Source organism: Cherax quadricarinatus, chromosome 14 (genome assembly GCF_038502225.1).
Source record: "Cherax quadricarinatus isolate ZL_2023a chromosome 14, ASM3850222v1, whole genome shotgun sequence".
NCBI lineage: Eukaryota > Metazoa > Arthropoda > Malacostraca > Decapoda > Parastacidae > Cherax > Cherax quadricarinatus.
This window is the reverse complement of record NC_091305.1, coordinates 32,447,421-32,462,745: the sequence shown is the minus strand read 5'-3', so window position 1 is coordinate 32,462,745 and position 15,325 is coordinate 32,447,421. Positions and strand designations below refer to the sequence as shown.

At 47.8% G+C, this 15,325-nt stretch overlaps 1 protein-coding gene across 1 annotated transcript in view; it reads right to left on the bottom strand.

Annotated features, from left to right (window-relative positions):
- Nucleotides 1–15,325, bottom strand: part of corn (cornetto) — a 545,732-nt gene that overhangs the window by 363,079 nt on the left and 167,328 nt on the right. The window contains exon 2 of the mRNA XM_070084950.1: nucleotides 1,781–1,820. The gene's annotated coding sequence lies outside the window, so the exon portion shown is untranslated. The remainder of the gene's footprint in view (nucleotides 1–1,780; nucleotides 1,821–15,325) is intronic.

Here is a 15,325-nt window from a genome sequence, read left to right as displayed (position 1 = left end):
TGTTTCCATTCCAGCAGAGCTCCTAGGCGGTGACACATTCTTACCATTCTATTCCGCTATCACTAAAAAAAAAAATCATAATGTTTGTATGGTTATAGCGTTCATGTTTGGTTCAATGTTCATTATATATACTTCTCACTTCCATCATGTGGGAAGCTGGGTAGTTTGCTAAGAGCTGGATTATCCAGCGCTATCCTGAGTGGTGATATCTAGAAAATGGCCAGACAACTTACTGGTCCCTGAATACTCAAACTAGAAATACACAGGGTAATGATCTGAGGTCTCGTCTTGATCTTCCGTGAATTGATCTGCCTGGCACTTGCCAGTGTACATCATGGACACTGATCCGCCTGGCACTTACCACCAGAGTAGGGACGTCATGGGCACTGATCTGCCTGGCACTTACCAGAGTACAGCATCATAGGTAGTGATCTGCCTGGCACTTACCAGAGTACAGCATCATAGGAAGCGATCTGCCTGGCACTTACCAGAGTACAGCATCACAGGTAGTGATCTGCTTGACACTTACCAGAGTACATCATCATAGGTAGTGATCTGCTTGGCACTTACCAGAGTACAGCATCATAGGTAGTGATCTGCCTGGCACTTACCAGAGTACAGCATCATAGGTAGTGATCTGCCTGGCACTTACAAGAGTACAGTATCATAGGTAGTGATCTGCCTGGCACTTACCAGAGTACAGCATCATAGGAAGTGATCTGCCTGGCACTTACCAGAGTACAGCATCATAGGTAGTGATCTGCCTGGCACTTACCAGAGTACAGCATCATAGGAAGTGATCTGCCTGGCACTTACCAGAGTACAGCATCATAGGTAGTGATCTGCTTGGCACTTACCAGAGTACAGCATCATAGGTAGTGATCTGCTTGGCACTTACCAGAGTACAGCATCATAGGTAGTGATCTGCCTGGCACTTACCAGAGTACAGCATCATAGGAAGTGATCTGCCTGGCACTTACCAGAGTACAGCATCATAGGAAGTGATCTGCCTGGCACTTACCAGAGTACAGCATCATAGGAAGTGATCTGCCTGGCACTTACCAGAGTACAGCATCATAGGTAGTGATCTGCCTGGCACTTACCAGAGTACAGTATCATAGGTAGTGATCTGCCTGGCACTTACCAGAGTACAGCATCATAGGAAGTGATCTGCTTGGCACTTACCAGAGTACAGCATCACAGGTAGTGATCTGCTTGGCACTTACCAGAGTACAGCATCACAGTGACTGCCTGGCACTTACCAGAGTACAGCATCACAGGTAGTGATCTGCTTGGCACTTACCAGAGTACAGCATCACAGGTAGTGATCTGCTTGGCACTTACCAGAGTACAGCATCACAGTGACTGCCTGGCACTTACCAGAGTACAGCATCACAGGTAGTGATCTGCTTGGCACTTACCAGAGTACAGCATCACAGTGACTGCTTGGCACTTACCAGAGTACAGCATCACAGGTAGTGATCTGCTTGGCACTTACCAGAGTACAGCATCACAGGTAGTGATCTGCTTGGCACTTACCAGAGTACAGCATCACAGGTAGTGATCTGCTTGGCACTTACCAGAGTACAGCATCACAGGTAGTGATCTGCTTGGCACTTACCAGAGTACAGCATCACAGTGACTGCCTGGCACTTACCAGAGTACAGCATCACAGGTAGTGATCTGCTTGGCACTTACCAGAGTACAGCATCACAGGTAGTGATCTGCCTGGCACTTACCAGAGTACAGCATCACAGGTAGTGATCTGCTTGGCACTTACCAGAGTAGGGTGTCACAGGCACCTTTTTCAATGCTTCAGTCTGAAATATAAAGAAGAAAGATTTGAAAAAAAAAATGCACTAAAATACATAAAGTAATCTACCTTGTCAATTCTGGGTTAATATTTATTAAATTTAAAATAAACGAGACAAAGCAAACATCAAAGGTCAGGAAACCTTAACAGAACAATAAATCACACTAACAGAATGAATGAGTCACGAAATCGTAATGACACGATTGCAAACAAACCATCCCACGGGCGGGATTGAACCCGCGGTCAGAGAGTCTCAAAACTCCAGACCGTCGTCTGTTAAAACTTGCATTTGTGGTCACAGTGGTGCCTATGCTAACCTTCCTATGGTGTAGAAATATACCTAGTTGGACGAATCTTATTGTGGCTAGCTGGTCCAGTGGCTAACGCGACGGTCTGGAGTTTTGAGACACTCTGACCGCGGGTTCAATCCCGCCCGTGGTATGGTTAGCATGAATGAGTTGAGTTACTGCCCCATGATCAAAGTCACTGCCCCATGATCAAAGTTACTGCCCCATCATCAAAGTTACTGCCCCATGATCAAAGTTACTGCCCCATGATTAAAGTTACTCCCCCATCATCAAAGTTACTGCCTCATGATCAAAGTTACTGCCCCATGATCAAAGTTACTGCCTCATGATCAAAGTCACTGCCCCATGATCAAAGTTACTGCCTCATGATCAAAGTCACTGCCCCATGATCAAAGTTACTCCCATATCATCAAAGTTACTGCCTCATGATCAAAGTTACTGCCCCATGATTAAAGCTACTGCCCCATGATTAAAGCTACTGCCCCATGATTAAAGCTACTGCCCCATGATTAAAGCTACTGCCCCATGATTAAAGCTACTGCCCCATGATTAAAGCTACTGCCCCATGATTAAAGCTACTGCCCCATGATTAAAGCTACTGCCCCATGATCAAAGCTACTGCCCCATGATCAAAGCTACTGCCCCATGATCAAAGCTACTGCCCCATGATTAAAGCTACTGCCACATGATCAAAGCTACTGCCCCATGATCAAAGCTACTGCCTCATGATCAAAGCTACTGCCTCATGATCAAAGCTACTGCCACATGATCAAAGCTACTGCCTCATGATCAAAGCTACTGCCACATGATCAAAGCTACTGCCACATGATCAAAGCTACTGCCTCATGATCAAAGCTACTGCCACATGATCAAAGCTACTGCCACATGATCAAAGCTACTGCCACATGATCAAAGCTACTGCCACATGATCAAAGCTACTGCCTCATGATCAAAGCTACTGCCTCATGATCAAAGCTACTGCCACATGATCAAAGCTACTGCCCCATGATCAAAGCTACTGCCTCATGATCAAAGCTACTGCCTCATGATCAAAGCTACTGCCCCATGATCAAAGCTACTGCCTCATGATCAAAGCTACTGCCTCATGATCAAAGCTACTGCCACATGATCAAAGCTACTGTCCCATGATCAAAGCTACTGCTCCATGATCAAAGCTACTGCCCCATGATCAAAGCTACTGCCCCATGATCAAAGCTACTGCCACATGATCATAGCTACTGCCCCATGATCAAAGCTACTGCCCCATGATCAAAGCTACTGCCTCATGATCAAAGCTACTGCCACATGATCAAAGCTACTGCCTCATCATCAAAGCTACTGCCTCATCATCAAAGCTACTGCCCCATGATCAAAGCTACTGCCTCATGATCAAAGCTACTGCCTCATGATCAAAGCTACTGCCTCATGATCAAAGCTACTGCCTCATGATCAAAGCTACTGCCCCATGATCAAAGCTACTGCCCCATGATCAAAGCTACTGCCTCATGATCAAAGCTACTGCCCCATGATCAAAGCTACTGCCACATGATCAAAGCTACTGCCTCATGATCAAAGCTACTGCCACATGATCAAAGCTACTGCCACATGATCAAAGCTACTGCCACATGATCAAAGCTACTGCCCCATGATCAAAGCTACTGCCCCATGATCAAACCTACTGCCACATGATCAAAGCTACTGCCCCATGATCAAAGCTACTGCCTCATGATCAAAGCTACTGCCACATGATCAAAGCTACTGCCACATGATCAAAGCTACTGCCTCATGATCAAAGCTACTGCCACATGATCAAAGCTACTGCCCCATGATCAAAGCTACTGCCTCATGATCAAAGCTACTGCCACATGATCAAAGCTACTGCCCCATGATCAAAGCTACTGCCTCATGATCAAAGCTACTGCCCCATGATCAAAGCTACTGCCTCATGATCAAAGCTACTGCCACATGATCAAAGCTACTGCCACATGATCAAAGCTACTGCCCCATGATCAAAGCTACTGCCTCATGATCAAAGCTACTGCCCCATGATCAAAGCTACTGCCTCATGATCAAAGCTACTGCCCCATGATCAAAGCTACTGCCACATGATCAAAGCTACTGCCTCATGATCAAAGCTACTGCCACATGATCAAAGCTACTGCCACATGATCAAAGCTACTGCCTCATGATCAAAGCTACTGCCCCATGATCAAAGCTACTGCCAAGTGATCAAAGCTACTGCCTCATGATCAAAGCTACTGCCCCATGATCAAAGCTACTGCCTCATGATCAAAGCTACTGCCTCATGATCAAAGCTACTGCCTCATGATCAAAGCTACTGCCCCATGATCAAAGCTACTGCCCCATGACCAAAGCTACTGCCTCATGATCAAAGCTACTGCCTCATGATCAAAGCTACTGCCACATGATCAAAGCTACTGCCACATGATCAAAGCTACTGCCTCATGATCAAAGCTACTGCCACATGATCAAAGCTACTGCCACATGATCAAAGCTACTGCCCCATGATCAAAGCTACTGCCCCATGATCAAAGCTACTGCCACATGATCAAAGCTACTGCCCCATGATCAAAGCTACTGCCTCATGATCAAAGCTACTGCCACATGATCAAAGCTACTGCCACATGATCAAAGCTACTGCCTCATGATCAAAGCTACTGCCACATGATCAAAGCTACTGCCCCATGATCAAAGCTACTGCCTCATGATCAAAGCTACTGCCACATGATCAAAGCTACTGCCCCATGATCAAAGCTACCGCCTCATGATCAAAGCTACCGCCCCATGATCAAAGCTACTGCCACATGATCAAAGCTACTGCCACATGATCAAAGCTACTGCCCCATGATCAAAGCTACCGCCTCATGATCAAAGCTACCGCCCCATGATCAAAGCTACTGCCTCATGATCAAAGCTACTGCCCCATGATCAAAGCTACTGCCACATGATCAAAGCTACTGCCTCATGATCAAAGCTACTGCCTCATGATCAAAGCTACTGCCACATGATCAAAGCTACTGCCACATGATCAAAGCTACTGCCCCATGATCAAAGCTACTGCCCCATGATCAAAGCTACTGCGCCATGATCAAAGCTACTGCCTCATGATCAAAGCTACTGCCTCATGATCAAAGCTACTGCCTCATGATCAAAGCTACTGCCACATGATCAAAGCTACTGCCCCATGATCAAAGCTACTGCCTCATGATCAAAGCTACTGCCCCATGATCAAAGCTACTGCCACATGATCAAAGCTACTGCCACATGATCAAAGCTACTGCCCCATGATCAAAGCTACTGCCTCATGATCAAAGCTACTGCCTCATGATCAAAGCTACTGCCACATGATCAAAGCTACTGCCACATGATCAAAGCTACTGCCACATGATCAAAGCTACTGCCACATGATCAAAGCTACTGCCTCATGATCAAAGCTACTGCCTCATGATCAAAGCTACTGCCCCATAATCAAAGCTACTGCCTCATGATCAAAGCTACTGCCTCATGATCAAAGCTACTGCCTCATGATCAAAGCTACTGCCTCATGATCAAAGCTACTGCCTCATGATCAAAGCTACTGCCCCATGATCAAAGCTACTGCCCCATGATCAAAGTTACTGCCTCATGATCAAAGCTACTGCCACATGATCAAAGCTACTGCCTCATGATCAAAGCTACTGCCACATGATCAAAGCTACTGCCACATGATCAAAGCTACTGCCCCATGATCAAAGCTACTGCCCCATGACCAAAGCTACTGCCACATGATCAAAGCTACTGCCTCATGATCAAAGCTACTGCCACATGATCAAAGCTACTGCCACATGATCAAAGCTACTGCCACATGATCAAAGCTACTGCCTCATGATCAAAGCTACTGCCACATGATCAAAGCTACTGCCACATGATCAAAGCTACTGCCACATGATCAAAGCTACTGCCACATGATCAAAGCTACTGCCACATGATCAAAGCTACTGCCACATGATCAAAGCTACTGCCTCATGATCAAAGCTACTGCCTCATGATCAAAGCTACTGCCTCATGATCAAAGCTACTGCCACATGATCAAAGCTACTGCCTCATGATCAAAGCTACTGCCTCATGATCAAAGCTACTGCCTCATGATCAAAGCTACTGCCACATGATCAAAGCTACTGCCACATGATCAAAGCTACTGCCACATGATCAAAGCTACTGCCACATGATCAAAGCTACTGCCTCATGATCAAAGCTACTGCCACATGATCAAAGCTACTGCCCCATGATCAAAGCTACTGCCACATGATCAAAGCTACTGCCACATGATCAAAGCTACTGCCACATGATCAAAGCTACTGCCCCATGATCAAAGCTACTGCCACATGATCAAAGCTACTGCCTCATGATCAAAGCTACTGCCTCATGATCAAAGCTACTGCCACATGATCAAAGCTACTGCCTCATGATCAAAGCTACTGCCACATGATCAAAGCTACTGCCTCATGATCAAAGCTACTGCCTCATGATCAAAGCTACTGCCTCATGATCAAAGCTACTGCCACATGATCAAAGCTACTGCCACATGATCAAAGCTACTGCCACATGATCAAAGCTACTGCCACATGATCAAAGCTACTGCCTCATGATCAAAGCTACTGCCACATGATCAAAGCTACTGCCACATGATCAAAGCTACTGCCACATGATCAAAGCTACTGCCCCATGGAAATAAATGGTATAAAATACCGACACAATGGCAATATAAACACAAATGCAGTATAATGTGATCCTTTATTGACTACGTTTCGCCCACACAGTGGGCTTTTTCAAGTCACAAACAGAACTACCTGGGGTGGAAGGAAAGCGAGTATTTATAGTCCGGCTGAGGTCAGGTGAAGAATGCTGCATCTGATGATGTACCGAGTTGGGTTGTAGAGTCTAAAAACTTGGGTAGCTTGGAAAGGAGACTGGACAAGTTTGTGAGCAGACCTTCTACAGTGTTCTTATGTGGGATAGCGATGAAGAAGTTTCTTGGCAAGTGGTTCAGCTATGTTATAGAAGCCACTATTCTGGTTGAAGTTGTCGGATATAGAAATAAGTGATGATTCCAGTTATACGTGGGCGAAACATCAAGGGACCTCCAAACACGTATTTCAGAACACCAATACGCAAGCAGGTCTGACGACACAAGGAATGCATGCGTACAACACCGTAATTCACACAACCACTTGATAAACTACAGAAACTCAAGACTTATCGCCACAGAAGACAACACCCAATACCGAAGAATCCTGGAATCATCACTTATTTCTATATCCGACAACTTCAACCAGAATAGTGGCTTCTATAACATAGCTGAACCACTTGCCAAGAAACTTCTTCATCGCTATCCCACATAAGAACACTGTAGAAGGTCTGCTCACAAACTTGTCCAGTCTCCTTTCCAAGCTACCCAAGTTTTTAGACTCTACAACCCAACTCGGTACATCATCAGATGCAGCATTCTTCACCTGACCTCAGCCGGACTATAAATACTCGCGTTCCTTCCACCCCAGGTAGTTCTGTTTGTGACTTGAAAAAGCCCACTGTGTGGGCGAAACGTAGTCAATAAAGGATCACATTATACTGCATTTGTGTTTATATTGCCATTGCTACTGCCCCATGATCAAAGCTACTGCCTCATGATCAAAGCTACTGCCTCATGATCAAAGCTACTGCCTCATGATCAATGCTACTGCCACATGATCAAAGCTACTGCCACATGATCAAAGCTACTGTCACATGATCAAAGCTACTGTCACATGATCAAAGCTACTGCCACATGATCAAAGCTACTGCCTCATGATCAAAGCTACTGCCTCATGATCAAAGCTACTGCCTCATGATCAAAGCTACTGCCTCATGATCAAAGCTACTGCCTCATGATCAAAGCTACTGCCTCATGATCAAAGCTACTGCCTCATGATCAAAGCTACTGCCTCATGATCAAAGCTACTGCCTCATGATCAAAGCTACTGCCTCATGATCAAAGCTACTGCCTCATGATCAAAGCTACTGCCACATGATCAAAGCTACTGCCACATGATCAAAGCTACTGTCACATGATCAAAGCTACTGCCACATGATCAAAGCTACTGCCTCATGATCAAAGCTACTGCCACATGATCAAAGCTACTGCCAAATGATCAAAGCTACTGCCACATGATCAAAGCTACTGCCACATGATCAAAGCTACTGCCACATGATCAAAGCTACTGCCTCATGATCAAAGCTACTGCCACATGATCAAAGCTACTGCCTCATGATCAAAGCTACTGCCTCATGATCAAAGCTACTGCCACATGATCAAAGCTACTGCCTCATGATCAAAGCTACTGCCACATGATCAAAGCTACTGCCACATGATCAAAGCTACTGCCACATGATCAAAGCTATTGCCCCATGATCAAAGATACTGCCACATGATCAAAGCTACTGCCACATGATCAAAGCTACTGCCTCATGATCAAAGCTACTGCCACATGATCAAAGCTACTGCCTCATGATCAAAGCTACTGCCACATGATCAAAGCTACTGCCTCATGATCAAAGCTACTGCCACATGATCAAAGCTACTGCCTCATGATCAAAGCTACTGCCACATGATCAAAGCTACTGCCTCATGATCAAAGCTACTGCCACATGATCAAAGCGACTGCCACATGATCAAAGCTACTGCCACATGATCAAAGCTACTGCCACATGATCAACGCTACTGCCACATGATCAAAGGATAAATACCTTTGTAAAAAAAAATCCGTGCAGATTACTTTCCAAGATACTAGACTGGAAGAGAGCAACCATCCAGGAAGGTACTACCCTAGACTGGTAGAGAGCAACCATCCAGGAAGGTACTACCCTAGACTGGTAGAGAGCAACCATCCAGGAAGGTACTACCCTAGACTGGTAGAGAGCAACCATCCAGGAAGGTACTACCCTAGACTGGAAGAGAGCAACCATCCAGGAAGGTACTACCCTAGACTGGTAGAGAGCAACCATCCAGGAAGGTACTACCCTAGACTGGTAGAGAGCAACCATCCAGGAAGGTACTACCCTAGACTGGTAGAGAGCAACCATCCAGGAAGGTACTACCCTAGACTGGTAGAGAGCAACCATCCAGGAAGGTACTACCCTAGACTGGTAGAGAGCAACCATCCAGGAAGGTACTACCCTAGACTGGTAGAGAGCAACCATCCAGGAAGGTACTACCCTAGACTGGTAGAGAGCAACCATCCAGGAAGGTACTACCCTAGACTGGTAGAGAGCAACCATCCAGGAAGGTACTACCCTAGACTGGTAGAGAGCAACCATCCAGGAAGGTACTACCCTAGACTGGTAGAGAGCAACCATCCAGGAAGGTACTACCCTAGACTGGTAGAGAGCAACCATCCAGGAAGGTACTACCCTAGACTGGTAGAGAGCAACCATCCAGGAAGGTACTACCCTAGACTGGTAGAGAGCAACCATCCAGGAAGGTACTACCCTAGACTGGTAGAGAGCAACCATCCAGGAAGGTACTACCCTAGACTGGTAGAGCAACCATCCAGGAAGGTACTACCCTAGACTGGTAGAGAGCAACCATCCAGGAAGGTACTACCCTAGACTGGTAGAGAGCAACCATCCAGGAAGGTACTACCCTAGACTGGTAGAGAGCAACCATCCAGGAAGGTACTACCCTAGACTGGTAGAGAGCAACCATCCAGGAAGGTACTACCCTAGACTGGAAGAGAGCAACCATCCAGGAATGTACTACCCTAGATTGGTAGAGAGCAACCATCCAGGAAGGTACTACCCTAGATTGGTAGAGAGCAACCATCCAGGAAGGTACTACCCTAGATTGGTAGAGAGCAACCATCCAGGAAGGTACTACCCTAGACTGGTAGAGAGCAACCATCCAGGAAGGTACTACCCTAGACTGGAAGAGAGCAACCATCCAGGAAGGTACTACCCTAGACTGGTAGAGAGCAACCATCCAGGAAGGTACTACCCTAGACTGGTAGAGAGCAACCATCCAGGAAGGTACTACCCTAGACTGGTAGAGAGCAACCATCCAGGAAGGTACTACCCGAGACTGGTAGAGAGCAACCATCCAGGAAGGTACTACCCTAGACTGGTAGAGAGCAACCATCCAGGAAGGTACTACCCTAGACTGGTAGAGAGCAACCATCCAGGAAGGTACTACCCTAGACTGGTAGAGAGCAACCATCCAGGAAGGTACTACCCTAGACTGGTAGAGAGCAACCATCCAGGAAGGTACTACCCTAGACTGGTAGAGAGCAACCATCCAGGAAGGTACTACCCTAGACTGGTAGAGAGCAACCATCCAGGAAGGCACTACCCTAGACTGGTAGAGAGCAACCATCCAGGAAGGCACTACCCTAGACTGGTAGAGAGCAACCATCCAGGAAGGTACTACCCTAGACTGGTAGAGAGCAACCATCCAGGAAGGTACTACCCTAGACTGGTAGAGAGCAACCATCCAGGAAGGTACTACCCTAGACTGGTAGAGAGCAACCATCCAGGAAGGTACTACCCTAGACTGGTAGAGAGCAACCATCCAGGAAGGTACTACCCTAGACTGGTAGAGAGCAACCATCCAGGAAGGTACTACCCTAGACTGGTAGAGAGCAACCATCCAGGAAGGTACTACCCTAGACTGGTAGAGAGCAACCATCCAGGAAGGTACTACCCTAGACTGGTAGAGAGCAACCATCCAGGAAGGTACTACCCTAGACTGGTAGAGAGCAACCATCCAGGAAGGTACTACCCTAGACTGGTAGAGAGCAACCATCCAGGAAGGTACTACCGTAGACTGGAAGAGAGCAACCATCCAGGAATGTACTACCCTAGACTGGTAGAGAGCAACCATCCAGGAAGGTACTACCCTAGACTGGTAGAGAGCAACCATCCAGGAAGGTACTACCCTAGATTGGTAGTGAGCAACTATCCAGGAAGGTACTATCCTAGACTGGAAGAGAGCAACCATCCAGGAAGGTACTACCCTAGACTGGTAGAGAGCAACCATCCAGGAAGGTACTACCCTAGACTGGTAGAGAGCAACCATCCAGGAAGGTACTACCCTAGACTGGTAGAGAGCAACCATCCAGGAAGGTACTACCCTAGATTGGTAGAGAGCAACCATCCAGGAAGGTACTACCCTAGACTGGAAGAGAGCAATCATCCAGGAAGGTACTACCCTAGACTGGTAGAGAGCAACCATCCAGGAAGGTACTACCCTAGACTGGTAGAGAGCAACCATCCAGGAAGGTACTACCCTAGACTGGTAGAGAGCAACTATCCAGGAAGGTACTACCCTAGACTGGAAGAGAGCAACCATCCAGGAAGGTACTACCCTAGACTGGTAGAGAGCAACCATCCAGGAAGGTACTACCCTAGACTGGTAGAGAGCAACAATCCAGGAAGGTACTACCCTAGACTGGAAGAGAGCAACCATCCAGGAAGGTACTACCCTAGACTGGTAGAGAGCAACCATCCTGGAAGGTACTACCCTAGACTGGTAGAGAGCAACCATCCAGGAAGGTACTACCCTAGACTGGTAGAGATCAACTATCCAGGAAGGTACTACCCTAGACTGGTAGAGAGCAACCATCCAGGAAGGTACTACCCTAGACTGGTAGAGAGCAACCATCCAGGAAGGTACTACCCTAGACTGGTAGAGAGCAACCATCCAGGAAGGTACTACCCTAGACTGGTAGAGAGCAACCATCCAGGAAGGTACTACCCTAGACTGGTAGAGAGCAACCATCCAGGAAGGTACTACCCTAGACTGGTAGAGAGCAACCATCCAGGAAGGTACTACCCTAGACTGGTAGAGAGCAACCATCCAGGAAGGTACTACCCTAGACTGGTAGAGAGCAACCATCCAGGAAGGTACTACCCTAGACTGGTAGAGAGCAACCATCCAGGAAGGTACTACCCTAGACTGGTAGAGAGCAACCATCCAGGAAGGTACTACCCTAGACTGGTAGAGAGCAACCATCCAGGAAGGTACTACCCTAGACTGGAAGAGAGCAACCATCCAGGAAGGTACTACCCTAGACTGGTAGAGAGCAACCATCCAGGAAGGTACTACCCTAGACTGGAAGAGAGCAACCATCCAGGAAGGTACTACCCTAGACTGGTAGAGAGCAACCATCCAGGAAGGTACTACCCTAGACTGGTAGAGAGCAACCATCCAGGAAGGTACTACCCTAGACTGGTAGAGAGCAACCATCCAGGAAGGTACTACCCTAGACTGGTAGAGAGCAACCATCCAGGAAGGTACTACCCGAGACTGGTAGAGAGCAACCATCCAGGAAGGTACTACCCTAGACTGGTAGAGAGCAACCATCCAGGAAGGTACTACCCTAGACTGGTAGAGAGCAACCATCCAGGAAGGTACTACCCTAGACTGGTAGAGAGCAACCATCCAGGAAGGTACTACCCTAGACTGGTAGAGAGCAACCATCCAGGAAGGTACTACCCTAGACTGGTAGAGAGCAACCATCCAGGAAGGTACTACCCTAGACTGGTAGAGAGCAACCATCCAGGAAGGCACTACCCTAGACTGGTAGAGAGCAACCATCCAGGAAGGTACTACCCTAGACTGGTAGAGAGCAACCATCCAGGAAGGTACTACCCTAGACTGGTAGAGAGCAACCATCCAGGAAGGTACTACCCTAGACTGGTAGAGAGCAACCATCCAGGAAGGTACTACCCTAGACTGGTAGAGAGCAACCATCCAGGAAGGTACTACCCTAGACTGGTAGAGAGCAACCATCCAGGAAGGTACTACCCTAGACTGGTAGAGAGCAACCATCCAGGAAGGTACTACCCTAGACTGGTAGAGAGCAACCATCCAGGAAGGTACTACCCTAGACTGGTAGAGAGCAACCATCCAGGAAGGTACTACCCTAGACTGGTAGAGAGCAACCATCCAGGAAGGTACTACCCTAGACTGGTAGAGAGCAACCATCCAGGAAGGTACTACCGTAGACTGGAAGAGAGCAACCATCCAGGAATGTACTACCCTAGACTGGTAGAGAGCAACCATCCAGGAAGGTACTACCCTAGACTGGTAGAGAGCAACCATCCAGGAAGGTACTACCCTAGATTGGTAGTGAGCAACTATCCAGGAAGGTACTATCCTAGACTGGAAGAGAGCAACCATCCAGGAAGGTACTACCCTAGACTGGTAGAGAGCAACCATCCAGGAAGGTACTACCCTAGACTGGTAGAGAGCAACCATCCAGGAAGGTACTACCCTAGACTGGTAGAGAGCAACTATCCAGGAAGGTACTACCCTAGATTGGTAGAGAGCAACCATCCAGGAAGGTACTACCCTAGACTGGAAGAGAGCAATCATCCAGGAAGGTACTACCCTAGACTGGTAGAGAGCAACCATCCAGGAAGGTACTACCCTAGACTGGTAGAGAGCAACCATCCAGGAAGGTACTACCCTAGACTGGTAGAGAGCAACTATCCAGGAAGGTACTACCCTAGACTGGAAGAGAGCAACCATCCAGGAAGGTACTACCCTAGACTGGTAGAGAGCAACCATCCAGGAAGGTACTACCCTAGACTGGTAGAGAGCAACAATCCAGGAAGGTACTACCCTAGACTGGAAGAGAGCAACCATCCAGGAAGGTACTACCCTAGACTGGTAGAGAGCAACCATCCTGGAAGGTACTACCCTAGACTGGTAGAGAGCAACCATCCAGGAAGGTACTACCCTAGACTGGTAGAGATCAACTATCCAGGAAGGTACTACCCTAGACTGGTAGAGAGCAACCATCCAGGAAGGTACTACCCTAGACTGGTAGAGAGCAACCATCCAGGAAGGTACTACCCTAGACTGGTAGAGAGCAACCATCCAGGAAGGTACTACCCTAGACTGGTAGAGAGCAACCATCCAGGAAGGTACTACCCTAGACTGGTAGAGAGCAACCATCCAGGAAGGTACTACCCTAGACTGGTAGAGAGCAACCATCCAGGAAGGTACTACCCTAGACTGGTAGAGAGCAACCATCCAGGAAGGTACTACCCTAGACTGGTAGAGAGCAACCATCCAGGAAGGTACTACCCTAGACTGGTAGAGAGCAACCATCCAGGAAGGTACTACCCTAGACTGGTAGAGAGCAACCATCCAGGAAGGTACTACCCTAGACTGGTAGAGAGCAACCATCCAGGAACGTACTACCCTAGACTGGAAGAGAGCAACCATCCAGGAAGGTACTACCCTAGACTGGTAGAGAGCAACCATCCAGGAAGGTACTACCCTAGGCTGGTAGAGAGCAACCATCCAGGAAGGTACTACCCTAGACTGGTAGAGAGCAACCATCCAGGAAGGTACTACCCTAGACTGGTAGAGAGCAACCATCCAGGAAGGTACTACCCTAGACTGGTAGAGAGCAACCATCCAGGAAGGTACTACCCTAGACTGGTAGAGAGCAACCATCCAGGAAGGTACTACCCTAGACTGGTAGAGAGCAACCATCCAGGAAGGTACTACCCTAGACTGGTAGAGAGCAACCATCCAGGAAGGTACTACCCTAGACTGGTAGAGAGCAACCATCCAGGAAGGTACTACCCTAGACTGGTAGAGAGCAACCATCCAGGAAGGTACTACCCTAGACTGGTAGAGAGCAACCATCCAGGAAGGTACTACCCTAGACTGGTAGAGAGCAACCATCCAGGAAGGTACTACCCTAGACTGGTAGAGAACAACCATCCAGGAAGGTACTACCCTAGACTGGTAGAGAGCAACCATCCAGGAAGGTACTACCCTAGACTGGTAGAGAGCAACCATCCAGGAAGGTACTACCCTAGACTGGTAGAGAGCAACCATCCAGGAAGGTACTACCCTAGACTGGTAGAGAGCAACCATCCAGGAAGGTACTACCCTAGACTGGTAGAGAGCAACCATCCAGGAAGGTACTACCCTAGACTGGTAGAGAGCAACCATCCAGGAAGGTACTACCCTAGACTGGTAGAGAGCAACCATCCAGGAAGGTACTACCCTAGACTGGTAGAGAGCAACCATCCAGGAAGGTACTACCCTAGACTGGTAGAGAGCAACCATCCAGGAAGGTACTACCCTAGACTGGTAGAGAGCAACCATCCAGGAAGGTACTACCCTAGACTGGTAGAGAACAACCATCCA